The 24,877-nt window shown below is 37.7% G+C and overlaps 2 long non-coding RNA genes across 2 annotated transcripts; both read right to left on the bottom strand.

The window, feature by feature from the left end:
* Positions 1–13,334: 13,334 nt before the first annotated feature.
* On the bottom strand, positions 13,335–16,407 carry LOC133154834 (uncharacterized). The gene is made up of 5 exons (XR_009714547.1): positions 16,203–16,407; positions 15,620–15,763; positions 15,099–15,226; positions 14,170–14,927; positions 13,335–13,667 (listed from the first exon to the last, which is right to left on the bottom strand). It is a non-coding gene; the product is annotated as an uncharacterized LOC133154834 (long non-coding RNA).
* Positions 16,408–22,922: 6,515 nt separating this feature from the next.
* LOC133154579 (uncharacterized) lies at positions 22,923–24,580 on the bottom strand. The gene is made up of 3 exons (XR_009714495.1): positions 23,397–24,580; positions 23,147–23,289; positions 22,923–23,068 (listed from the first exon to the last, which is right to left on the bottom strand). It is a non-coding gene; the product is annotated as an uncharacterized LOC133154579 (long non-coding RNA).
* Positions 24,581–24,877: the final 297 nt, after the last annotated feature.

Here is a 24,877-nt window from a genome sequence, read left to right as displayed (position 1 = left end):
GAATGGGTTGAATCGGTTGAAAAATGTAGAAATGAGAAGGGAAAAAGGAATTGGGTGTGAATTTCAAAATAAAAGATGTGAAGTATTTGGGAAGTTGTGGAATAGGTAGAAAAATGATGAACAGTTGAAAGTTGGAATGGGTTGAATCGGTTGAAAAATGTAGAAATTAGAGTACAAAAACGGAATTTGAGAGAATTTTGGTTGAATTTCAAAATAAAATATGTGAAGTTTTTGGTAAGTGGGAAGTTGTGGAATAGGTAGTAAAATGATAAACAGTTGAAAGTTGGAATGGGTTGAATCGGTTGAAAAATGTAGAAATGAGAAGGGAAAAAGAAATTGGGTGTGAATTTCAAAATAAAAGATGTGAAGTTTTTGGTAAGTGGGAAGTTGTGGAATAGGTAGAAAAATGATGAACAGTTGAAAGTTGGAATGGGTTGAATCGGTTGAAAAATGTAGAAATGAGAAGGGAAAAGGAATTGGGTGTGAATTTCAAAATAAAAGATGTGAAGCTTTTGGTAAGTGGGAAGTTGTGGAATCGGTAGAAAAATGATGAACAGTTGAAAGTTGGAATGGGTTGAATCGGTTGAAAAATGTAGAAATGAGAAGGGAAAAAGGAATTGGGTGTGAATTTCAAAATAAAAGATGTGAAGTATTTGGGAAGTTGTGGAATAGGTAGAAAAATGATGAACAGTTAAAAGTTGGAATGGGTTGAATCGGTTGAAAAATGTAGAAATTAGAGTACAAAAACGGAATTTGAGAGAATTTTGGTTGAATTTCAAAATAAAATATGTGAAGTTTTTGGTAAGTGGGAAGTTGTGGAATAGGTAGAAAAATTATGAACAGTTGAAAGTTGGAATGGGTTGAATCGGTTGAAAAATGTAGAAATGAGAAGGGAAAAGGAAATTGGGTGTGAATTTCAAAATAAAAGATGTGAAGTTTTTGGTAAGTGGGAATTTGTGGAATAGGTCGAAAAATGATGAACAGTTGAAAGTTGGAATGGGTTGAATCGGTTGAAAAATGTAGAAATGAGAAGGGAAAAGGAATTGGGTGTGAATTTCAAAATAAAAGATGTGAAGCTTTTGGTAAGTGGGAAGTTGTGGAATCGGTAGAAAAATGATGAACAGTTGAAAGTTGGAATGGGTTGAATCGGTTGAAAAATGTAGAAATGAGAAAGGAAAAGGAAATTGGGTGTGAATTTCAAAATAAAAGATGTGAAGTTTTTGGTAAGTGGAAAGTTGTGGAATAGGTAGAAAAATGATGAACAGTTGAAAGTTGGAATGGGTTGAATCGGTTGAAAAATGTAGAAATGAGAAGGGAAAAGGAATTGGGTGTAAATTTCAAAATAAAAGATGTGAAGCTTTTGGTAAGTGGGAAGTTGTGGAATCGGTAGAAAAATGATGAACAGTTGAAAGTTGGAATGGGTTGAATCGGTTGAAAAATGTAGAAATTAGAGTAGAAAAATTAAATTTTAGAGAATTTTGGTTGAATTTCAAAATAAAAGATGTGAAGTTTTTGGTAAGTGGGACGTTGTGGAATAGGTAGGCAAAAGATGAACAGTTGAAAGTTGGAACGAGTTGAATCGGTTGAAAAATGTAGAAGTTAGAGGTGAAAAACGAAATTTTGTGAAAATTTGTCGGAATTCTTAACGTGAAAACGAGAAATTTTCGAATTTGGGAATTTTGGGAATGTCGAGAATCCTTCCGAATGTGATTAGAATGTGCTGAATGATGTGAATTTCAAATTGGAACGACGTAAATGTGAAATGTCGAATGTGCCATTAAGAATGAATGGGGAAAAATTTGTCGGAATTTTGGGAATTTTGCGGAATCGGAAAATTTTCGGAACGAGAAAAATATAAGCGCTCATGTCGTGAATATTTGGAATACGTGAAAAGTGGAATGGAGTGAATCGGATGAATTATGTGGAAGATGAAACGTGTCAAAAAAGTGTGGAGAATAAAATAGAAGAATAATAATAACTAGAATTTTGCAATTTCTGGAGAAATTGCGTGTGAAGGCGAAATGTATGAATAACTTTTTCGGGGAATGCTGCCGAACGATGTTGAAACGTGTTGAATTACTTGAGAAATGTAGAATATTTGGAGAATTTGTGGCGAATTTCAAAATAAAAGATGTGAAGTTTTTGGTAAGTGGGAAGTTGTGGAATAGGTTGAAAAATGATGAACAGTTGAAAGTTGGAATGGGTTGAATCGGTTGAAAAATGTAGAAATGAGAAGGGAAAAAGGAATTGGGTGTGAATTTCAAAATAAAAGATGTGAAGGTTTTGGGAAGTTGTGGAATAGGTCGAAAAATGATGAACAGTTGAAAGTTGGAATGGGTTGAATCGGTTGAAAAATGTAGAAATGAGAAGGGAAAAGGGAATTGGGTGTGAATTTCAAAATAAAAGATGTGAAGTTTTTGGTAAGTGGGAAGTTGTGGAATAGGTAGAAAAATGATGAACAGTTGAAAGTTGGAATGGGTTGAATCGGTTGAAAAATGTAGAAAGGAGAAGGGAAAAGGGAATTGAGTGTGAATTTCAAAATAAAAGATGTGAAGTTTTTGGTAAGTGGGAAGTTGTGGAATAGGTAGAAAAATGATGAACAGTTGAAAGTTGGAATGGGTTGAATCGGTTGAAAAATGTAGAAATGAGAAGGGAAAAGGGAATTGGGTGTGAATTTCAAAATAAAAGATGTGAAGTATTTGGGAAGTTGTGGAATAGGTAGAAAAATGATGAACAGTTGAAAGTTGGAATGGGTTGAATCGGTTGAAAAATGTAGAAATTAGAGTACAAAAACGGAATTTGAGAGAATTTTGGTTGAATTTCAAAATAAAAGATGTGAAGTTTTTGGTAAGTGGGAAGTTGTGGAATAGGTAGAAAAATGATGAACAGTTGAAAGTTGGAATGGGTTGAATCGGTTGAAAAATGTAGAAATGAGAAGGGAAAAGGAAATTGGGTGTGAATTTCAAAATAAAAGATGTGAAGTTTTTGGTAAGTGGGAAGTTGTGGAATAGGTAGAAAAATGATGAACAGTTGAAAGTTGGAATGGGTTGAATCGGTTGAAAAATGTAGAAATGAGAAGGGAAAAGGAATTGGGTGTGAATTTCAAAATAAAAGACGTGAAGCTTTTGGTAAGTGGGAAGTTGTGGAATCGGTAGAAAAATAATGAACAGTTGAAAGTTGGAATGGGTTGAATCGGTTGAAAAATGTAGAAATGAGAAGGGGAAAGGAAATTGGGTGTGAATTTCAAAATAAAAGATGTGAAGTTTTTGGTAAGTGGGAAGTTGTGGAATAGGTAGAAAAATGATGAACAGTTGAAAGTTGGAATGGGTTGAATCGGTTGAAAAATGTAGAAATGAGAAGGGAAAAGGAATTGGGTGTGAATTTCAAAATAAAAGACGTGAAGCTTTTGGTAAGTGGGAAGTTGTGGAATCGGTAGAAAAATAGTGAACAGTTGAAAGTTGGAATGGGTTGAATCGGTTGAAAAATGTAGAAATGAGAAGGGAAAAGGAAATTGGGTGTGAATTTCAAAATAAAAGATGTGAAGTTTTTGGTAAGTGGGAAGTTGTGGAATAGGTAGAAAAATGATGAACAGTTGAAAGTTGGAATGGGTTGAATCGGTTGAAAAATGTAGAAATGAGAAGGGAAAAGGAATTGGGTGTGAATTTCAAAATAAAAGATGTGAAGCTTTTGGTAAGTGGGAAGTTGTGGAATCAGTAGAAAAATAATGAACAGTTGAAAGTTGGAATGGGTTGAATCGGTTGAAAAATGTAGAAATTAGAGTAGAAAAACGAAATTTTAGAGAATTTTGGTTGAATTTCAAAATAAAAGATGTGAAGTTTTTGGTAAGTGGGACGTTGTGGAATAGGTAGGCAAAAGATGAACAGTTGAAAGTTGGAACGAGTTGAATCGGTTGAAAAATGTAGAAGTTAGAGGTGAAAAACGAAATTTTGTGAAAATTTGTCGGAATTTTTAACGTGAAAACGTGAAATTTTCGAATTTGGGAATTTTGGGAATGTCGAGAATCCTTCCGAATGTGATTAGAATGTGCTGAATGATGTGAATTTCAAATTGGAACGACGTAAATGTGAAATGTCGAATGTGCCATTAAGAATGAATGGGGAAAAATTTGTCGGAATTTTGGGAATTTTGCGGAATCGGAAAATTTTCGGAACGAGAAAAATACAAGCGCTCGTCGCGTGAATATTTGGAATACGTGAAAAGTGGAATGGAGTGAATCGGATGAATTATGTGGAAGATGAAACGTGTCAAAAAAGTGTGGAGAATAAAAGAGAATAATAACTAGAATTTTGCAATTTCTGGAGAAATTGCGTGTGAAGGCGAAATGTATGAATAACTTTTTCGGGGAATGCTGCCGAACGATGTTGAAACGTGTTGAATTACTTGAGAAATGTAGAATATTTGGAGAATTTGTGGTGAATTTCAAAATTGAAAGTTTGGAATATTTGGTAAGTGGGAAGTTGTGGAATAGGTAGGCAAAAGATGAACAGTTGAAAGTTGGAATGGGTTGAATCGGTTGAAAAATGTAGAATTTAGAGTAGAAAAACGAAATTTTGGAGAATTTGGTTGAATTTCGAATTTGGAATTTTTGGTAAGTGGGAAGTTGTGGAATAGGTAGGCAAAAGATGTACAGTTGAAAGTTGGAACGGGTTGAATCAGTTAAAAAATGTAGAAGTTAGAGCAAATGTTGAATCCCCATAGAGAATGAATGGGAAAATAAAAAAAGCAATTGCGCCAAAATCTTTCTAAATTTGGAACAAAACAAAAAAAACGGCCTCAGGAGATTCACTTTTGGGGTAAAAATGTTGAAAGGGGTTAAATCAGACAAAAAACGAAAAAGTTAGCGCAAATGTAGCTATTTGGGCCACTCAGTGTTGAAATAAGGTCACTTCCGGTTTGATTCGGGTCACTTCCGGTCTAGTTTGGGTCACTTCCGGTTTATTTGGGTCACTTCCGGTTTAAAACAGGTCACTTCCGGTTTAGCTGAGGTCACTTCCGGTTTATTTGGGGTCACTTCCGGTCTAAAAAGGGCACTTCCGGTTCATTTGGGGTCACTTCCGGTTTGATTTAGGGTCACTTCCGGTTTACCAGAGGTCACTTCCGGTCTATTTGGGGTCACTTCCGGTTTATTTGGGTCACTTCCGGTTTAATTTGGGTCACTTCCGGTTCGTCTGAGGTCACTTCCTGTTTATTAGGGGTCATTTCCGGTCTAAAAAGGTCACTTCCGGTACGTTTGGGGTCACTTCCGGTTTGATTTGGGGTCACTTCCGGTTTACCTGAGGTCACTTCCGGTCTATTTGGGGTCACTTTCGGTTTGATTTGGGGCACTTCCGGTTCATTTTGGGTTCATTGGGGGCACTTGAGGGTCAATCCAAGATGGCCGCCACACTGGAATTGGGGGTCAAGGGTTGAATGTGTAAGCGTAGTGGAAGTGGGGGTGAATGGGAGTGAATGTGGTAAGCATAAGATGAATAAAGGGAATAAATGTGGAATGGGTTGAATCGGTCGAAAAATGTAGAAATTAGAGTGGAAAAACGAAATTTTGGAGAATTTGGTTGAATTTCAAATGTGAAAGTTCGGAATTTTTGGTAAGTGGGAAGTTGTGGAATAGGTAGGCAAAAGATGAACAGTTGAAAGTTGGAATGGGTTGAATCGGTTGAAAAATGTAGAAATTAGAGTGGAAAAACTGAATTTTGGAGAATTTTGGTTGAATTTCAAATTTGAAAATTTGGAATTTTTGGTAAGTGGGAAGTTGTGGAATAGGTAGGCAAAAGATGAACAGTTGAAAGTTGGAATGGGTTGAATCGGTTGAAAAATGTAGAAATTAGATTAGAAAAACGGAATTTGAGAGAATTTTGGTTGAATTTCAAATTTGAAAATTTGGAATTTTTGGTAAGTGGGAAGTTGTGGAATAGGTAGGCAAAAGATGAACAGTTGAAAGTTGGAATGGGTTGAATCGGTTGAAAAATGTAGAAATTAGATTAGAAAAACGGAATTTGAGAGAATTTTGGTTGAATTTCAAATTTGAAAATTTGGAATTTTTGGTAAGTGGGAAGTTGTGGAATAGGTAGGCAAAAGATGAACAGTTGAAAGTTGGAATGGGTTGAATCGGTTGAAAAATGTAGAAGTTAGAGGTGAAAAACGAAATTTTGTGAAATGTCGAATGTGCCATTAAGAATGGATGGGGAAAAATTTGTCGGAATTTTGGGAATTTTGCGGAATCGGAAAATTTTCGGAACGAGAAAAATGGAAGCGCTCATCGCGTGAATATTTGGAATACGTGGAAAGTGGAATGGAGTGAATCGGATGAATTATGTGGAAGATGAAAGTGGACAAAAAAGTGTGGAGAATAAAAGAGAATAATAATAATAATAATAATAATAGAGAATGGTGTAGAATAACATATGTGTGAAGGCCTTCGCCTTCACACAATAATAATAGAGAATGGTGTAGAATAACATATGTGTGAAGGCCTTCGCCTTCACACAATAATAGAGAATGGTGTAGAATAACATATGTGTGAAGGCCTTCGCCTTCACACAATAATAATAATAATAGAGAATGGTGTAGAATAACATATGTGTGAAGGCCTTCGCCTTCACACAATAATAATAATAGAGAATGGTGTAGAATAACATATGTGTGAAGGCCTTCGCCTTCACACAATAACTAGAATTTTGCAATTTCTGGAGAAATTGCGTGTGAAGGCGAAATGTATGAATAACTTTTTCGGGGAATGCTGCCGAACGATGTTGAAACGTGTTGAATTACTTGAGAAATGTAGAATATTTGGAGAATTTGTGGTGAATTTCAAAATTGAAAGTTTGGAATATTTGGTAAGTGGGAAGTTGTGGAATAGGTAGGCAAAAGATGAACAGCTGAAAGTTGGAATGGGTTGAATCGGTTGAAAAATGTAGAAATTAGAGTAGAAAAATTAAATTTTGGAGAATTTGGTTGAATTTCAAATTTCGAATTTTTGGTAAGTGGGAAGTTGTGGAATAGGTAGGCAAAAGATGTACAGTTGAAAGTTGGAACGGGTTGAATCAGTTAAAAAATGTAGAAGTTAGAGCAAATGTTGAATCCCCATAGAGAATGAATGGGAAAATAAAAAAAAGCAATTGCGCCAAAATCTTTCTAAATTTGGAACAAAACAAAAAAAAACGGCCTCAGGAGGTTCACTTTTGGGGTAAAAATGTTGAAACGGGTTAAATCGGACAAAAAACAAAGACGTTAGCGCAAATGTAGCTATTTGGGGCACTCAGTGTTGAAATAAGGTCACTTCCGGTTTGATTCGGGTCACTTCCGGTCTAGTTTGGGTCACTTCCGGTTTATTTGGGTCACTTCCGGTTTAAAACAGGTCACTTCCGGTTTAGCTGAGGTCACTTCCGGTTTATTTGGGGTCATTTCCGGTGTAAAAAGGTCACTTCCGGTTCATTTGGGGTCACTTCCGGTTTGATTTGGGGTCACTTCCGGTTTACCAGAGGTCACTTCCGGTCTATTTGGGGTCACTTCCGGTCTATTTGGGGTCACTTCCGGTTTATTTGGGTCACTTCCGGTTTAATTTGGGTCACTTCCGGTTCGTCTGAGGTCACTTCCGGTTTATTAGGGGTCATTTCTGGTCTAAAAAGGTCACTTCCGGTACATTTGGGGTCACTTCCGGTTTGATTTGGGGTCACTTCCGGTTTACCTGAGGTCACTTCCGGTCTATTTGGGGTCACTTTCGGTTTGATTTGGGGCACTTCCGGTTCATTCTGGGTTCATTGGTGGCACTTCAGGGTCATCCAAGATGGCTGCCACACTGGAATTGGGGGTCAAGGGTTGAATTGTGTAAGCATAGTGGAAGTGGGGGTGAATGGGAGTGAATGTGGGAAGCATAGTGGAAGTGGGGGTGAATGGGAGTGAATGTGGTAAGCATAAGGTGAATAAGGGGAATAAATGTGGAATGGGTTGAATCGGTCGAAAAATGTAGAAATGAGAGTAGAAAAACTGAATTTTAGAGAATTTTGGTTGAATTTCAAATTTGAACATGTGGAATTTTTGGTAAGTGGGAAGTTGTGGAATAGGTAGGCAAAAGATGAACAGTTGAAAGTTGGAATGGGTTGAATCGGTTGAAAAATGTAGAAATTAGAGTAGAAAAACGGAATTTTAGAGAATTTTGGTTGAATTTCAAATTTGAAAATGTGGAATTTTTGGTAAGTGGGAAGTTGTGGAATAGGTAGGCAAAAGATGAACAGTTGAAAGTTGGAATGGGTTGAATCGGTTGAAAAATGTAGAAATTAGAGTGGAAAAACGGAATTTTAGAGAATTTTGGTTGAATTTCAAATTTGAAAATTTGGAATTTTTGGTAAGTGGGAAGTTGTGGAATAGGTAGGCAAAAGATGAACAGTTGAAAGTTGGAATGGGTTGAATCGGTTGAAAAATGTAGAAATTAGAGGTGAAAAACGAAATTTTGTGAAATGTCGAATGTGCCATTAAGAATGGATGGGGAAAAATTTGTCGGAATTTTGGGAATTTTGCGGAATCGGAAAATTTTCGGAACGAGAAAAATACAAGCGCTCATGTCGTGAATATTTGGAATACGTGAAAAGTGGAATGGAGTGAATCGGATGAATTATGTGGAAGATGAAACGTGTCAAAAAAGTGTGGAGAATAAAATAGAATAATAATAATAACTAGAATTTTGCAATTTCTGGAGAAATTGCGTGTGAAGGCGAAATGTATGAATAACTTTTTCGGGGAATGCTGCCGAACGATGTTGAAACGTGTTGAATTACTTGAGAAATGTAGAATATTTGGAGAATTTGTGGTGAATTTCAAAATTGAAAGTTTGGAATATTTTGTAAGTGGGAAGTTGTGGAATAGGTAGGCAAAAGATGAACAGTTGAAAGTTGGAATGGGTTGAATCGGTTGAAAAATGTAGAAATTAGAGTAGAAAAACGAAATTTTGGAGAATTTGGTTGAATTTCGAATTTGGAATTTTTGGTAAGTGGGAAGTTGTGGAATAGGTAGGCAAAAGATGTACAGTTGAAAGTTGAAACGGGTTAAATCAGACAAAAAACGAAAAAGTTAGCGCAAATGTAGCTATTTGGGCAACTCAGTGTTGAAATAAGGTCACTTCCGGTTTGATTCGGGTCACTTCCGGTCTAGTTTGGGTCACTTCCGGTTTATTTGGGTCACTTCCGGTTTAAAACAGGTCACTTCCGGTTTAGCTGAGGTCACTTCCGGTTTATTTGGGGTCATTTCCGGTCTAAAAAGGTCACTTCCAGTTCATTTGGGGTCACTTCCGGTTTGATTTGGGGTCACTTCCGGTTTACCAGAGGTCACTTCCGGTCTATTTGGGGTCACTTCCGGTCTATCTGGGGTCACTTCCGGTTTAATTTGGGTCACTTCCGGTTTATTAGGGGTCATTTCCGGTCTAAAAAGGTCACTTCCGGTACATTTGGGGTCACTTCCGGTTTGATTTGGGGTCACTTCCGGTTTACCTGAGGTCACTTCCGGTCTATTTGGGGTCACTTTCGGTTTGATTTGGGCCACTTCCGGTTCATTCTGGGTTCATTGGTGGCACTTCAGGGTCATCCAAGATGGCCGCCACACTGGAATTGGGGGTCAAGGGTTGAATTGTGTAAGCATAGTGGAAGTGGGGGTGAATGGGAGTGAATGTGGGAAGAATAAGGTGAATTAAGTGAATAAATTTGGAATGGGTTGAATCGGTTGAAAAATGTAGAAATGAGAAGGGAAAAAGGAATTGGGTGTGAATTTCAAAATAAAAGATGTGAAGTTTTTGGTAAGTGGGAAGTTGTGGAATAGGTAGAAAAATGATGAACAGTTGAAAGTTGGAATGGGTTGAATCGGTTGAAAAATGTAGAAATGAGAAGGAGAAACGGAAATATTGGAGAATTGGGTGTGAATTTCAAAATAAAAGATGTGAAGTTTTTGGTAAGTGGGAAGTTGTGGAATAGGTAGAAAAATGATGAACAGTTGAAAGTTGGAATGGGTTGAATCGGTTGAAAAATGTAGAAATGAGAAGGGAAAAGGAATTGGGTGTGAATTTCAAAATAAAAGATGTGAAGCTTTTGGTAAGTGGGAAGTTGTGGAATCAGTAGAAAAATAATGAACAGTTGAAAGTTGGAATGGGTTGAATCGGTTGAAAAATGTAGAAATTAGAGTAGAAAAACGAAATTTTAGAGAATTTTGGTTGAATTTCAAAATAAAAGATGTGAAGTTTTTGGTAAGTGGGACGTTGTGGAATAGGTAGGCAAAAGATGAACAGTTGAAAGTTGGAACGAGTTGAATCGGTTGAAAAATGTAGAAGTTAGAGGTGAAAAACGAAATTTTGTGAAAATTTGTCGGAATTTTTAACGTGAAAACGTGAAATTTTCGAATTTGGGAATTTTGGGAATGTCGAGAATCCTTCCGAATGTGATTAGAATGTGCTGAATGATGTGAATTTCAAATTGGAACGACGTAAATGTGAAATGTCGAATGTGCCATTAAGAATGAATGGGGAAAAATTTGTCGGAATTTTGGGAATTTTGCGGAATCGGAAAATTTTCGGAACGAGCAAAATACAAGCGCTCGTCGCGTGAATATTTGGAATACGTGAAAAGTGGAATGGAGTGAATCGGATGAATTATGTGGAAGATGAAACGTGTCAAAAAAGTGTGGAGAAACGTAGAGAATAATAATAATAATAATAATAGAGAATGGTGTAGAATAACATATGTGTGAAGGCCTTCGCCTTCACACAACTAGAATTGCAATTTCGGAAGAAATTGCGTGTGAAGGCGAAGGCAGATGTTAAGTTACAAACGTTAAGCGTTAAAAATGATGAGCGGGAAGAATACAAAGGGAAAATAGATAATTGTGAAATAAATGGGAAAATGTTACAAATACATGTTACAAAAAGGTACAAATGATAAGCTTTAAAAATGAAACGTTACAAATGTTACAAAAAAGGTACAAATGATAAGCGTTGAAAATGATAAGGGGGAAGAATAAAGAGTAAAATAATTTATGACTCCCAATGTGGGAATCGAACCCACTACAGGAAACTGGCTCGGGTTGACATTTCCATTGTGTTTCCGACTGAGCTAATGAGGATCCTTCCTTCTTGCTGGTTGAATTTGGTTAATGTAATGAATGTGTTTGTTGAATGCGAATGCGTAATCAAAGTGGTGGAAATTGCTTAATGTAATGAATGTTGGATGCGAATGACAAAAGTTACAAATGATAACCGTTGAAAATGATAACCGGGAAGGATAAAGAGTAAAATAAATAATGACGCCCAATGTGGGAATCGAACTGACGCGGGTTTTGATACCACTCGGGAATGATGCTCGTGTACTGGAATCACTTGTGTTTCCCACGAGCTAATTGAGTCCCTTACTATGTCGTGGTTGCAATTGGTTAATGTAATGAATGTGTTTGTTGAATGCGAATACGTAATCAAAGTGGTGGAAATTGCTTAATGTAATGAATGTTGAATGCGAATGTTAGTTACAAATGATAAGCGTTGAAAATGATAAGCGGGAAGAATAAAGAGTAAAATAATTAATGACGCCCAATGTGGGAATCGAACCCACTACAGGAAACTGGCTCGGGTTGACATTGCCATTAACAATGAATGGGGAAATAAAAGGCACAAATTTGCTAATTACTTAAAAACGGTAAATGTTATGAACGCGACAAATACTGGCAAGCGTGCCATGAATTTTTGGAACGTGTGAAAGGTTGAACGAGGTGAATCGGTTGAAGCATGTGGGAGTAGTTAGATGTCAAAAAAGTGGGAGGAATAAGTTGTTTAATAATAAAGTACAATATCAATGTGTGAAGGCCTTCGCCTTCACACAACTAGAATTGCAATTTCGGAAGAAATTGCGTGTGAAGGCGAAGGCAGATGTTAATTTAGAAACGTTAAGCGTTAAAAATGATGAGCGGGAAGAATGAAAAGGGAAAGAAATAATTGTGAAATAAATGGGAAAATGTTACAAATACATGTTACAAAAAGGTACAAATGATAAGCGTTAAAAATGAAATGTTACAAATGTTACAAAAAAGGTACAAATGATAAGCGTTGAAAATGATAAGGGGAAGGATAAAGAGTAAAATACATAATGACGCCCAATGTGGGAATCGAACTGACGCGGGATTTGATACCACTCGGGAAAGATGCTCGTGTACTGGAATCACTTGTGTTTCCCACGAGCTAATTGTGTCCCTGTCTACATACTGGTTGAATTTGGTTAATGTAATGAATGTGTTTGTTGAATGCGAATACGTAATCAAAGTGGTGGAAATTGCTTAATGTAATGAATGTTGAATGCGAATGTTAGTTACAAATGATAAGCGTTGAAAATGATAAGCGGGAAGAATAAAGAGTAAAATAATTAATGACGCCCAATGTGGGAATCGAACCCACTACAGGAAACTGGCTCGGGTTGACATTGCCATTAAGAATGAATGGGGAAATAAAAGGCACAAATTTGCTAATTACTTAAAAACGGTAAATGTTATGAACGCGGAAAATACTGGCAAGCGTGCCATGAATTTTTGGAATGTGTGAAAGTTTGAACGAGGTGAATGGGTTGAAGCATGTGGGAGTAGTTAGATGTCAAAAAAGTGGGAGGAATAAGTTGTTTAATAATAAAGTACAATATCAATGTGTGAAGGCCTTCGCCTTCACACAACTAGAATTTTGCAATTTCTGGAGAAATTGCGTGTGAAGGCGAAATGTATGAATAACTTTTTCGGGGAATGCTGCCGAACGATGTTGAAACGTGTTGAATTACTTGAGAAAATTTGGAGAATTTGTGGTGAATTTCAAAATTGAAAGTTTGGAATATTTGGTAAGTGGGAAGTTGTGGAATAGGTATGCAAAAGATGAACAGTTGAAAATTGGAATGGGTTGAATCGGTTGAAAAATGTAGAAATTAGAATAGAAAAATGAAATTTTGGAGAATTTGGTTGAATTTCAAGTTTGGAATTTTGGTAAGTGGGAAGTTGTGGAATAGGTAGGCAAAAGATGAACAGTTGAAAGTTGGACTAGGTAGAATCGGTTGAAAATGGTAGAAATTAGAGTAGAAAAACCAAATTTTAGAGAATTTCGAATTATTGGTAAGTGAGAAGTTGTGGAATAGTTAGGCATAAAATGCATGAGCTAAATGTTGAAACGGGTTGAATTGGTGGCAAAATGAATAAGTTAGAAAGGAAAAACGCTGTTAAATGACACTGAATGACGTATACATGAAGTGGGATTTAGCTGAACCTGTTGATGTTGGGACAATACAAATAGGTTAAAAACATTTGGAAACTGCAGGTGAATATGTACATTTTAGAAAAAGCAGTAAGCAAGAAAACCAATAAGCGAGTAAAAACAGTACATACGCAAGAAGTATTAGTCAACAAGAAACAGTCAGCAAGGTAACTACTAAGAATCAAATCTGAATCTGTTCTTATTAGGCATAACGAAATCTGCATGACAACATAACGTCCACCAGGTGTCAGTGCTGAGTGACAGTTATTAAGCATGAGATGAACAGTTTAAAGTTGGAACATGTCGAAAAAGACATTCCTGTCCACAAATCCCATTGGAAAATAAGGATGCTGAGGCCAAAGACGTGTTGCTTTGACGTTGGGGATGTCTGGATAATCTGCAGTAAAATCAAAAACACCAAAAATAAATCCTCTATCCACATTAAAAGTAAAATAACATAGTGTATTTAAAAGTTGACAGAATTACATTGCATGTCTAATGAAAAAATATGCACATCTCTTGAAACTTGTTACAAATGTAAGGCTGTGTGTGCAATTGTTACAGACAGAAATGATTAAGACAGCTCATCCGCTATGCAACATATTTAGTTTCAGCGTCCTCTACTGGCAAAAATACATATTGCACTTGGGCGCATGCGTTTCTTCCTCTAAATAGAAAACAAACCTTCCTATAAACCAAAAGTTCTGGGGAGGCAAGTGCCACATAATGTTGATCTTTTATTTATCAATGTATGTAAACGAATGGTTTTTATGTATTATCTATCCATTTACCTGGCCGTTTATTACACCCAAAAGCAAATATAGCTTTTTCTATACGATAGACATCCATTGTACATTCTCATATTAACCTTGAGAGGGTTTAAAAAAATATTTACGTACCATCTTTGTCGTTGCCTGATGGATCTGTCCAGGTTCCCCCTTCCTTAGTTGTGCGTTTTTTCGTTCGTGTCCACAGTGTTGCTTAAGGTGAGTCAGTTCCACATGGACTATGGAAAATGTGAGTCGGCAGACAGTGCATATTTTCCTCACACTTTTTGACAAATCTATTTTCTGCTTCACTGTCCACTCGGCAAGTTTGAAACTTGTGTGCTTCTTTTTAGTAATACTTACCCCCTTGCGGTCGCAGTAACTGCCTGGAACGCGTCCATGCTGCTGAGTTAACTTCTGCAATCTACTTTGTGGTGCCACCGCACATGAGATGATCGCATTCCGTATTGTTTTCTATGTTCTTTGGACAGCAGGCCAAAGAACGCTACCGTAAATTCTATCTATCAATCTAGAATGGGAATACATGCGACATCTGAGCAACATTTTCAAAATAAACCATAGTATTCCAGAATACTAAAATAAAGACAGCTGAAGTTACAAATATCCCAAAATAAGACATGGGTAAAATACCATTACTATAGATTAAAATAGATTGAAATCATATACTATACAATACATTAATACCATTAACTACACATTGAAACAATATATTTGCGACTGTATTTGCTATAAACAAAATAATAAACTGGGTCACCTAAATCGGCATATGACGTTGCCTCTCTCTCTCTCTCTCTCTCCAACTTGGTGTCGTGGAGCCACACCAGCATCTCTGGTCGCAGGTCGAAGAGGCCGGCCTCTGAGGGTGGTCTCTATAGGGGGCAAATGTTGATGAAGTGGTTAAATATATTATCATAATTTAATAAAAATGAATAAAATAAATTATTTTGTGCATTTAACTTTAAACTTTAATAGTAGAACATTTTAACCAGAACAAACAAGTAACACAAAATACAAACAACAGAACAAAAAAAAAAAATTACCACAAAAACCCCTCTTCCACTCCTCTAATGGAAACATTCTGGTGGCATTGGTGGCGTCCACAAACTCCTTGTTCAAATTCACCATTGATTTTAAAGGCCACAAAGCGAAAGGGCTCTTCTTCCAGTTCCTGCGCAAAGAAATTTCATGACAATTTATTATGTTTGAAACACCACGAGAAAACATGATGGATGGATGGATGGATGGATGGATGGATGGATGGATGGATGGATGGATGGATGGATGGATGGATGGATGGGGTTGGGTAGGTAGGTATGTAGCTTGGTTAGATATAGATATATAAACAGAAAGACAGACAGATAGACAGACAGACAGCTGTATCTGAGACAATATCCTACAAAGTTGGTGATCCAGATTTTGAGAAAACTCCTAAAGCATGAATCTGACTTCAACCTTAATGATGGTGAGCCACTGATAGCAGTGCATCCCAAGTAAATAACAGTATTGATTCAATTGAGAACACCTTTGTTTATACACATAAAAAACTGCTTGCTTTAGGTACCTTTATTACAGTATTTTCTGTGGAGTGGAGCTCTACGCCACTAGAAGATGATGTTGTCATGTGTGTCATGGACAGCCGCTGTCCAAGTTTGACATGGAAAAAGTTGGTTTCGCGCCATGTGAGGACCTTAATTTCTCTTTGATCCTGTAATGAAAATGACAAATTAGTATTAGTTGTTGAAATGTAGATCTAGGCTAAGGCAACATGATGCCCTAAGGGACCTTACTCAGGTGAAATGAGAGTGTGACAGATATCTTTACTGAGACTCTCTCTCTCTCTCTCTCTCTCTCTCTCTCTCTCTCTCTCTCTCTCTCTCTCTCTCTCTCTCTCTCTCTCTCTCTCTCTCCACAATCAACAGATTAGCATTAGCAATACGCTATCGCAATACAACAACAAAAATCTGCTATAAAACTGCTCCTCAACCAATTGTTTCTTTGCAATTGTATTTGCAATACCGTAATTATTCTAATAATTATCGCCCATATTCTAATAACCGCCCTGTGTGTGTTAGCGATAGCATAAATAAAACACTGATACCTCTAATTATCGCCCATGCTGCTAAAAAATTCCCCCCAAAACTTACGTTTTCCTCCGCGACCACATGCCGACGTCTTTGCGCAAGTTTAAATATGACTGATTTGACAGCGCGTTGAACGTCCCTTTTAATTTGTTTTTCTCCATAAACTATGATACAATTACACTCGTCACTCCGCAACAATATCCTCACACAATTACGTTCTCGGTGCATGGGCTCGAACAAGACGATCGCGTTAATATGACGTGTACAACACGTGATGTGCGACGGTAGCGTGTCGCATCGATGGCGGCGTCAATTGACGCACCCCGCTGTTAGAGGTAGCTCAAAACAGCCGCTGTCCTCGTGTTAAGAACACCAGTGAGATACTACATAAGGAAAATATACATATTATCGCCCTTTTCAGTGCCCCTTGGCAATCGGACAATAATGGGTGATAATTGGAATAAATACGGTAATTTAATAAAACTTAAATCCACGGAAGACTTTGCTTGTAATTATTTTATACAGCCACTAAGTGTCAGTGTCGAGCGACTGAATCAAGATAGTATTTGCAATAGAAATATAATAAAACTAGGTCACTTAAATACGCGGACGGAATATAGTGCCAATATAGTGCACATTTAGCAATGTTTAGTAAAAACCTAGTTACTTTTTTCCTGGTTTTGTTGTAGTTTATGTGGTTATCAAGCCAGACCATGAAAGGACAACTAAATATGTAAGTTGTATTTTGGTGTAGCAATTGTCAATAATAATTTATCATAATTTTAAAAAATAGTTGGAAAAATATGGGGAGAAAAAAAAGGAAAGCATCTATTGAATTGATACAACTAATACATTTATTATAATGACTCAACACACAATTTATACACGGACAACTAAATATAACTAAGTGGTGATATATATTTTCATAATTTAGAATAAATTAATTCATCCATCCATTTTCTGAACCGCTTAGTCCCCACGGGGGTCATGGGAGTGCTGGAGCCTATCCCAGTTGTCATCGGGCAGTAGGAGGGGGACACCCTGAACCGGTTGCCAGCCGATCGCAGGGCACACAGAGACAAACAACCATTCGCACTCACACCTAGGGACATTTTGGTGTCTTCAATCGGCCTACCAAGCAGGTTTTTGGGATGTAGGAGGAAACCGGAGTAGCTGGAGAAAACCCACGCGGGCCCGGGGAGAACATGTAAAGTCCACACAGGGAGGGCCGGAGGTGAAATCGAACCCACACCCTCCTGACTATGAGGCGGACGTGCTACCCAGTGCGCCACCAAGCCGACCTGAATTAATTCAATTTAATAAAAAAAATAAACAATGACTATTGTGTGCATTTAACTTTAAACTTTAATAATACAACATTTTAAACAGAACAACAAACAACAAGAAATACAAACAATAGAACAAAAAAAACAAACAAAATTACCACAAAAACCCCTCTGGGGTAAGATTAGGGCCTTCGGGGAATCTTTCCTTCCACGTTATCAGTGGAACCTTTTTGGTGGCATTGGTAGCGTCGACGAGCTCCACGTGTTCCCCTTTTATTTTGTAGGCTATCACGCGAAACACCTCTTCTGCCAGTTCCTGCGTAAAGAAAATTCATGACAATTTATTGTGTTTAAAACACCACGAGAATAGATGGATGGATGGATGGATGGATGGATGGATGGATGGATGGATGGATGGATGGATGGATGGATGGATGGATGGATGGATGGATGGATGGATGGATGGATGGATGGGCGGATGGATGGGCAGATAGATAGATAGATAGATAGATAGATAGATAGATAGATAGATAGATAGATAGATAGATAGATAGATAGATAGATAGATAGATAGATAGATAGATAGATAGATAGATGAAAAACCTAAAACAATTTGATTAATTTCATGACCATAATCACAACCACAATGATTTTATACAGTCAAGGAAGCAAGTGAAATTGTATGTCTTCATGATAGAGCTGTATCTGAGACAAAATTTTATAAGGTTGGTGATCCAGAGTTTGAGAAAACTCCTAAAGCGTGAATCTGACTTCAACCTTAGTGATGATGAGCCACTGATAGCAGGGCATCCCAAGTAAAAAACAGTATTGATTCAATTTAGAATACTTTTGTTTATACACATGGGAAAAAACTGCTTGCTTTAGGTACCTTTATCTCAGTATTTTCCGTGGAGTGGAGCTCCAGGCCACCGGAACATGAGGTTTTCAGGTGGGATAGAGACACCCGCTGTCCAACTGCCAGATTAAAAATGTTGGTCTCTCGCCACCTGACCAACTTTATTTGCATTTGATCCTATAATGAAAATATCAAATTAGTACTAGCTGTAGAAATGTAGGTCTAGGCCACAATTACTAAGGCAATAAAGCTAGAGAAATACTCAAGAAACTGGTGTCAAATTTCTGTCCTACAAAACCAGTGTCTTGCAGGTTTAGACGTCTCCCTCCTCTAATATACATGATCGTCAGCAAACTCTCACGGGTGATATTAGAGTGAGCCTTCAAAAGCTTGGAAGGGATCAGGCCTTGATGCCCTAAGGCACCTTACTCAGGTGAAATGTGAGTGTGTGTGATGTATCTATATTTAGATACGCACATGCACACATACGCACATACATGCATGCACACGCATGCACACGCACACACACACACACACACACACAGATAGTGTGACAGAGAGAGAGAGAACAATCAGTTTACTTTTTTTAAATAAATGATGCCTAAGGGGACCATCGACCCACGCGACATCACCATCCTCATGGGGCGGATCTAAAAAATAAAAACAGATTAAACATCACTACTTCATGAAAGAGAGGGAGCGGAAAGAGAGAGATTGATCTTACAGCAGAGACAATGCCGTCTGTCGTGAAAAGGACACCCTCCTCATGGCGGATGTCCTTCAACTCTCTGGCAATGCTTGGAGGGTACAGCAGAGCTGTGCCCCTCACCTCCCAATCTGGTGTCACCTCTATCGCCCCAGCCACATAAATAGCAGTGTTGTGCCGGGAGAGGAGGACCCCTTTTTCTTTTCCCCGGCCAAAATTAATAAATCGAAACGTGCCTCCAACGGAGACATCGGTGGCTAAATTTTGAAAAAGAATAAATTTGCACAAATGGTGCCCATCACAGAGGGCCACCACTGTATTACAGTAGGAGGCCCCAGCCGCCACCGTGCCATCCTCTTTCAGGGCCCATCGTGAATATTTTGTGGTGGTTTTTAGGGCCACCACTTTGGCCGTGACCGCTGCTGGCAGTTGGTGGAGCGTCCACAGGTTTTCCATTCTGAAAAAAAAAGAAGAAAATAATAACTGATCATCAGAGACATAATTACTACAGCACTTATATAGGGTTTAATTAGTCTACATGATGACAGAAATTGGTTATAAAATAGCAGCCCTACCCTTTTAGAAGGACTATGGTTAATGTCCCAAATGGCTATTGTTTAATGTTTTTTTTGTTGGTTTTATCTATCTATCTATCTATCTATCTATCTATCTATCTATCTATCTATCTATCTATCTATCTATCTATTTATTTATTTATTTATTTATTTATTTATTTATTATTTCCAATGAACTACTTCCAGTTTTGTGTATTTTGGAAGATGTTAAGAGTTGACTCCTTTGATCCACAATTTCATCCACTACATAATTTGGGAAACTCATATGTTGGCACCTGTGCATTTGTTCCCACGGTAAGCAAAGATTGATTTTCTATTTGTTATAGTGAAATAAACATCTGCAGCCAGAAACGGTGCTGAGAGTTGACTGATCTAGCCGCGAACTCGCATGATTGACAGCGCCACGTTTTTTTTTTCTGGCCGCGCACGAGTTCCCAGGCTTTTTTCCCAAATGCGGCATGGATCAAAAGGTGTCCATCCAGCCTTGTTAAGGCGGAATCACAATGTTATAACACGGATAAAACAATATTGCCCATTTATAATTGTACAAATACGTTTATACAATATGACTCGGATTATTTGCTCATTTCGTTTTAGAGATACACACTTAGTCAAGACAAGATGTACATTCACCGTCTGTCTCAAAAACTAAACCATTTGAAGAAATATATTGTTCAAGAGATGCTTACTAATGGATCAATTTTTTTGAGGACATAGGTAAAATATATATTATAATATACATTTTTAAGGTCATAGGACTAATTTAATAGTTTTACACTTGCCGTCGTGCGCGAGGTTTATTTCGTTTTTTTTCTTGAATATCAGCTCTTCTTCAACCAAATCGGTACAATTGTTATTAAACATTAAGAAACGGACCTGAAGACCTCTTACTCAAATTCGCGTGTACAGGCCTTTTAAGAAACATTTTAAAAGGCCTGTCTGAACACGCGGAAAAGTGAGGATGTTACTTAATTTTCACCCAGTTTAAAGTAGTAAATACTAATTTACAGAGTAACACAATGGTCTACAGTACAACACTAGACTACAAAGTGTTTATAAATGTTTTGGGAAAATCAAATTTCGGACTGGGTTGAGCGAGCTACTTACCTCTTTCGACGTCTGGGAAAGTCTGATGCGAACTTGTGTGCGCCCCAATATCTTTGCGGGTAGTGGGAAATTTAAGTGCAGCTAGGCTAAACAGAAATGCAACATTTGGATATGCAACATTTGGATATGCAATCGATAAAAAGAGTGTCAGACACACATATCCCTGTAAATTCGTCTGAAATGTGACTAAACGATTGAGTGAACATGTTTCAGCACTTTAAGATTTTGTTCATGATATACTACGATCACAGTCCTTGTGAATTCAGATTTCTATGAACGTAGCACAACCCCGCCCCCATTCAACATTAATAAGATATTAATTACACACGGAAGAAAGAAAAATAATAACTGCTAAACACATCATGTGAATTGTGATTATACAATTGAGAGCTGTCAGTCATGGTCAAAACATATTTTCGACCATGATCGCGGTTCTAGAATAGAATAGAATACAATAGATCTTTATTTGTCATTGTCACCTGTACAACGAAATTTAAAAAGTGCCAACCGATCCGCGCATGAGATAAAAAAAAAAAAAAAAAAGAATAAATAGAATAATTAAAAAAAAGTGTTTAGGAGCAGATTGTTCTCTCCGCACCACTCCGATAGCCGGACCACTTCGTCCTTGTAGGCAGACTCATCCCCCTTTGAGATGAGTCCCACCACGGTTGTGTCATCCGCAAATTTCACAATGATGTTGCTACGGTGGGCGGGGGTGCATGCATGTGTGTAGAGCGTGTAAAGCAGTGGGCTCAGTACGCAGCCCTGTGGGGAGCCGGTACCGAGACTGAGAGGTGTGGATGTATGACGGCCCACTCTCACCGTCTGGCTGCGACCCGTCAGGAACGTCATTCTCTGCAGCCAATTGTCGTTCACCAAATATAAATTGGCAATTACTAAGTGGTGAAATACATGGGCATATGAACATAATGAATTAGTATTCTTAAACGAATAGATGTCTGATTTGTGTATTTTGTAAGATGCTGAATGTTGACTCTTATCTAGCAGCGCAAATCTGCGTGTACGCGACTTTTCTAAAATTTAGAAAATGTATGTACACGCAAATGTCTAGTAAATGAAATGTGAGGATATTGGAATACTTAATAATTTTCACAAAGTTTAAAGTGGCGAGTAATAATTTCCACAATAACACCGAACCGCAATAGTTTACAGAGCACCGGCTCTGATTGGCTACCATAACGCTGCCTTAGCCAACCGCTCACATAATTGGGCGCTGGCTTAGACAACCGCTCACGTAATTGGGCGCTGCCTTAGCCAATCGCTCACCGATTTATTACGTTAACCCGGAAACTCCTGATTTTGGGAGGAATTAGTTTTTTTTTTTTTTAATTGAATCAAAGAAGTAATACATGAAATAATATAAATAACTTTCGGAAACTCTGAAAAAGTATGAATAAATTGGGCTTGACTCGAAAGTGTTCAAATTCATGTTAAAAAAGTTAAAGTTAAAGTCCCAATGATGGTCACACACACATCTGGGTGTGGTGAAATTTGTCCTCTGCATTTAACCCATCCCCGTGTGATTTTAATCCATCCCCTGGGGGAGAGGGGAGACAATTCCAACCCTTAATGCTGAGTGCCAAGCAGGGAGGCAATGGGTCCCATTTTTATAGTCTTTGGTATGACCCGGCCAGGGTTTGAACCCACAACCTTCCAGTCTCAGGACGGACACTCTACCACTAGGTCACTGAGCTGTTTATATATTGGAAACAAAATATAATAAATCACACACAAGAGAAGGGAAAAAATAGTGCCTTTTGGGACAAAATACAGGTTTTTTAATTGAGTCAAAGAAGTAATGCAATAAATAATATAAATAACTTTCAAAAACGCTGAAGACATAACAAATAAAAACATATCAAGTATTTTACTGATTCAATAGATAATAATCGCTGTGTGCCCTGCGATTGGCTGGCAACCGGTTCAGGGCGTCCCCCACCTACTGCCCGATGACGGCTGGGATATGATCCAGCACACCCGCGGCCCGCGTGGGGACTAAGCGGTTCAGAGAATGAATGGATGGATGGATGTTATGTTAATTTCAGTGTTATTTTTTAAGAGTTTAAGTGCAACATGATTGAAGACGCTGTTATACAAAAGATAATGCAAACATAATTTGAGGCAAAAAATATAATAAATAAATAAATAAATAAATAAATAAATAAATAAATAAATAAATAAATAAATAAATAAATAAATAAATAAATAAATGAATGAATGAATGACTGAATGACTGAATGACTGAATGAGAACAGAAAACAGACTGTATCTGAGGCTTAGTAGAGTAAAATCAGAGGCTTCCGACTGTTAAAGGCCAAGCTGTTCTTTGTCTGCATTTCTGGATGCGTGTAGAACCACAGGCAAGACCCAAGAACATACTAAAAAAAAACCATGAAAGATGTGTTGAGGAAAAGGAGCGAAATGCTTCATGAAAATATTCCTTGATGGTTACTCACAGAAGAATCAGAAGAAGTCCTGTGTGTTACCATGCTGGTTTGGGAGTTTGTGTTTCATGTTACCATGCTGGTTTGGGAGTTTGTGTTTCATGATGCTGGCCTCCGTTGTACAGGTCTTTTGGAAAGTCTTGGCTCTCCCTGTGCTATAATATAACATCATAATTAATTCATTTTGAAAAATCACATTACAATACAGTCATAAATCAAGCATATGTACAACTTGTGTAGTCAATAATAATTGGCTACTTACAGAGGAATGAGAAGTCCTGCTTCTTGCCACCCTGGTTTGGGAGTCTCTCTCTCTCTCTCTCTCTCTCTCTCTCTCTCGCTCTCTCTCGCTCTCTCTCGCTCTCTCTCTCACTCTCTCTCTCTCTCTCTCTCTCTCTCGTGTAACGTCAGCGCTCCAACTTGGTGTCGTGGAGCCACGCCAGCATCTCTGGTCCCAGGTCGAAGAGGCCGGCCTCTGAGGGTGGTCTATATGTTGGTGTAGGTGTTGATGGCTGTCTGCTCGAGGGCTCCGCACTCGCATGCCGCACTGTCCGCCAGACCCCACTAGACATGTTGAAGCGCCCAACACCAGTTCTTAAGCGGTTCAGTGTGGTCCACTGCTGGCGAGGTAGTTCGTCTCCTCCTATGGCGCCGTCTCCTGGTTCCCAGACATAACTGTGCATGAGGGAGGGGCCAGCTGCCTCCCACTCGTGCTTCCAAGCTGCTGCCAGCCAGGCATCTCTGGAGATGTCTTCAGGGATGGAATTGAGCATCTCTTGTGCTGCCATGTTGTAGGGGTGGCGTGCCTTGAGTCTGCTTGGGAGTCATTCGTCCATGATGAATGTTTTTGCATGCTCAAGGTCTTTGTGGAGAAAAAAGGACAATCCAGCAAAGTTGATTGAAAATGTATGATTGTACAGAGGGCTTACACAAGCTTAACTATAAATTACAACATGTTACAATTTTATAATTACATTACAATAAGGTGATATGTCATGCCTACCTCTGGCCTCCATTCTGGGATGAACTGCTTTCGCCAGATAAAAACTGTTAAAATACAAAGGAGTGAAATAGCAGCATTTACTCTCTTTAGAAAGAAAGGAAAAAACATGTTTCATGACGAGCAACTTACCTCATCTGTTTTCTGTTCTCGCCTGGTGATTATGACATTCAAAAAAATTCAAAATAAAAGTTCAAAACAATTAAAAAATTAAAATGTAAAAGGCCTTCCCTTAACTCATCTTTAAAATTTGATTGTAAAATAAAGGTTTAAAAGGTTAAAATTTGATTGTAAAATAAAGGTTTAAAATTTTAAAATTTGATTGTAAAATAAAGTTTTAAAAGGTTAAAATTTGATTGTAAAATAAAGGTTTAAAAGGTTAAAATTTGATTGTAAAATAAAGGTTTAAAAAGTTAAAAAGTCTCCTCTCAACCATAAGTTAATTTAAAAATGTAAAAAGGTAAAAGTTTTAAAAGTAAAAATTTAAAAAAAATAAAAGTAACATTTTTAAAAATTAAAACGTTAAGTTAAGGGAAGGCTTTTTAAAAATAAAAAGTTGAGTTAAGGGAAGGCTTTTTAAAAATTAAAAAGTTGAGTTAAGGGAAGGCTTTTTGAAATTTTAATAAGCCTCTGCCTTCCCTTAACTCAACGTGATTCCTCACCGACCCCCAACCACTATTCCAGCAGGTTTCTTTCATTTGTCATTTTGAGCAACTTTCGCCCCAGATCCCATCTCACCTAAA

This window comes from Syngnathus typhle, linkage group LG5 (genome assembly GCF_033458585.1).
Source record: "Syngnathus typhle isolate RoL2023-S1 ecotype Sweden linkage group LG5, RoL_Styp_1.0, whole genome shotgun sequence".
Classification (NCBI taxonomy): Eukaryota; Metazoa; Chordata; class Actinopteri; order Syngnathiformes; family Syngnathidae; genus Syngnathus; species Syngnathus typhle.
Note: the sequence above shows the minus strand (reverse complement) of the source record. Positions and strands in the feature narration are given on the sequence as shown.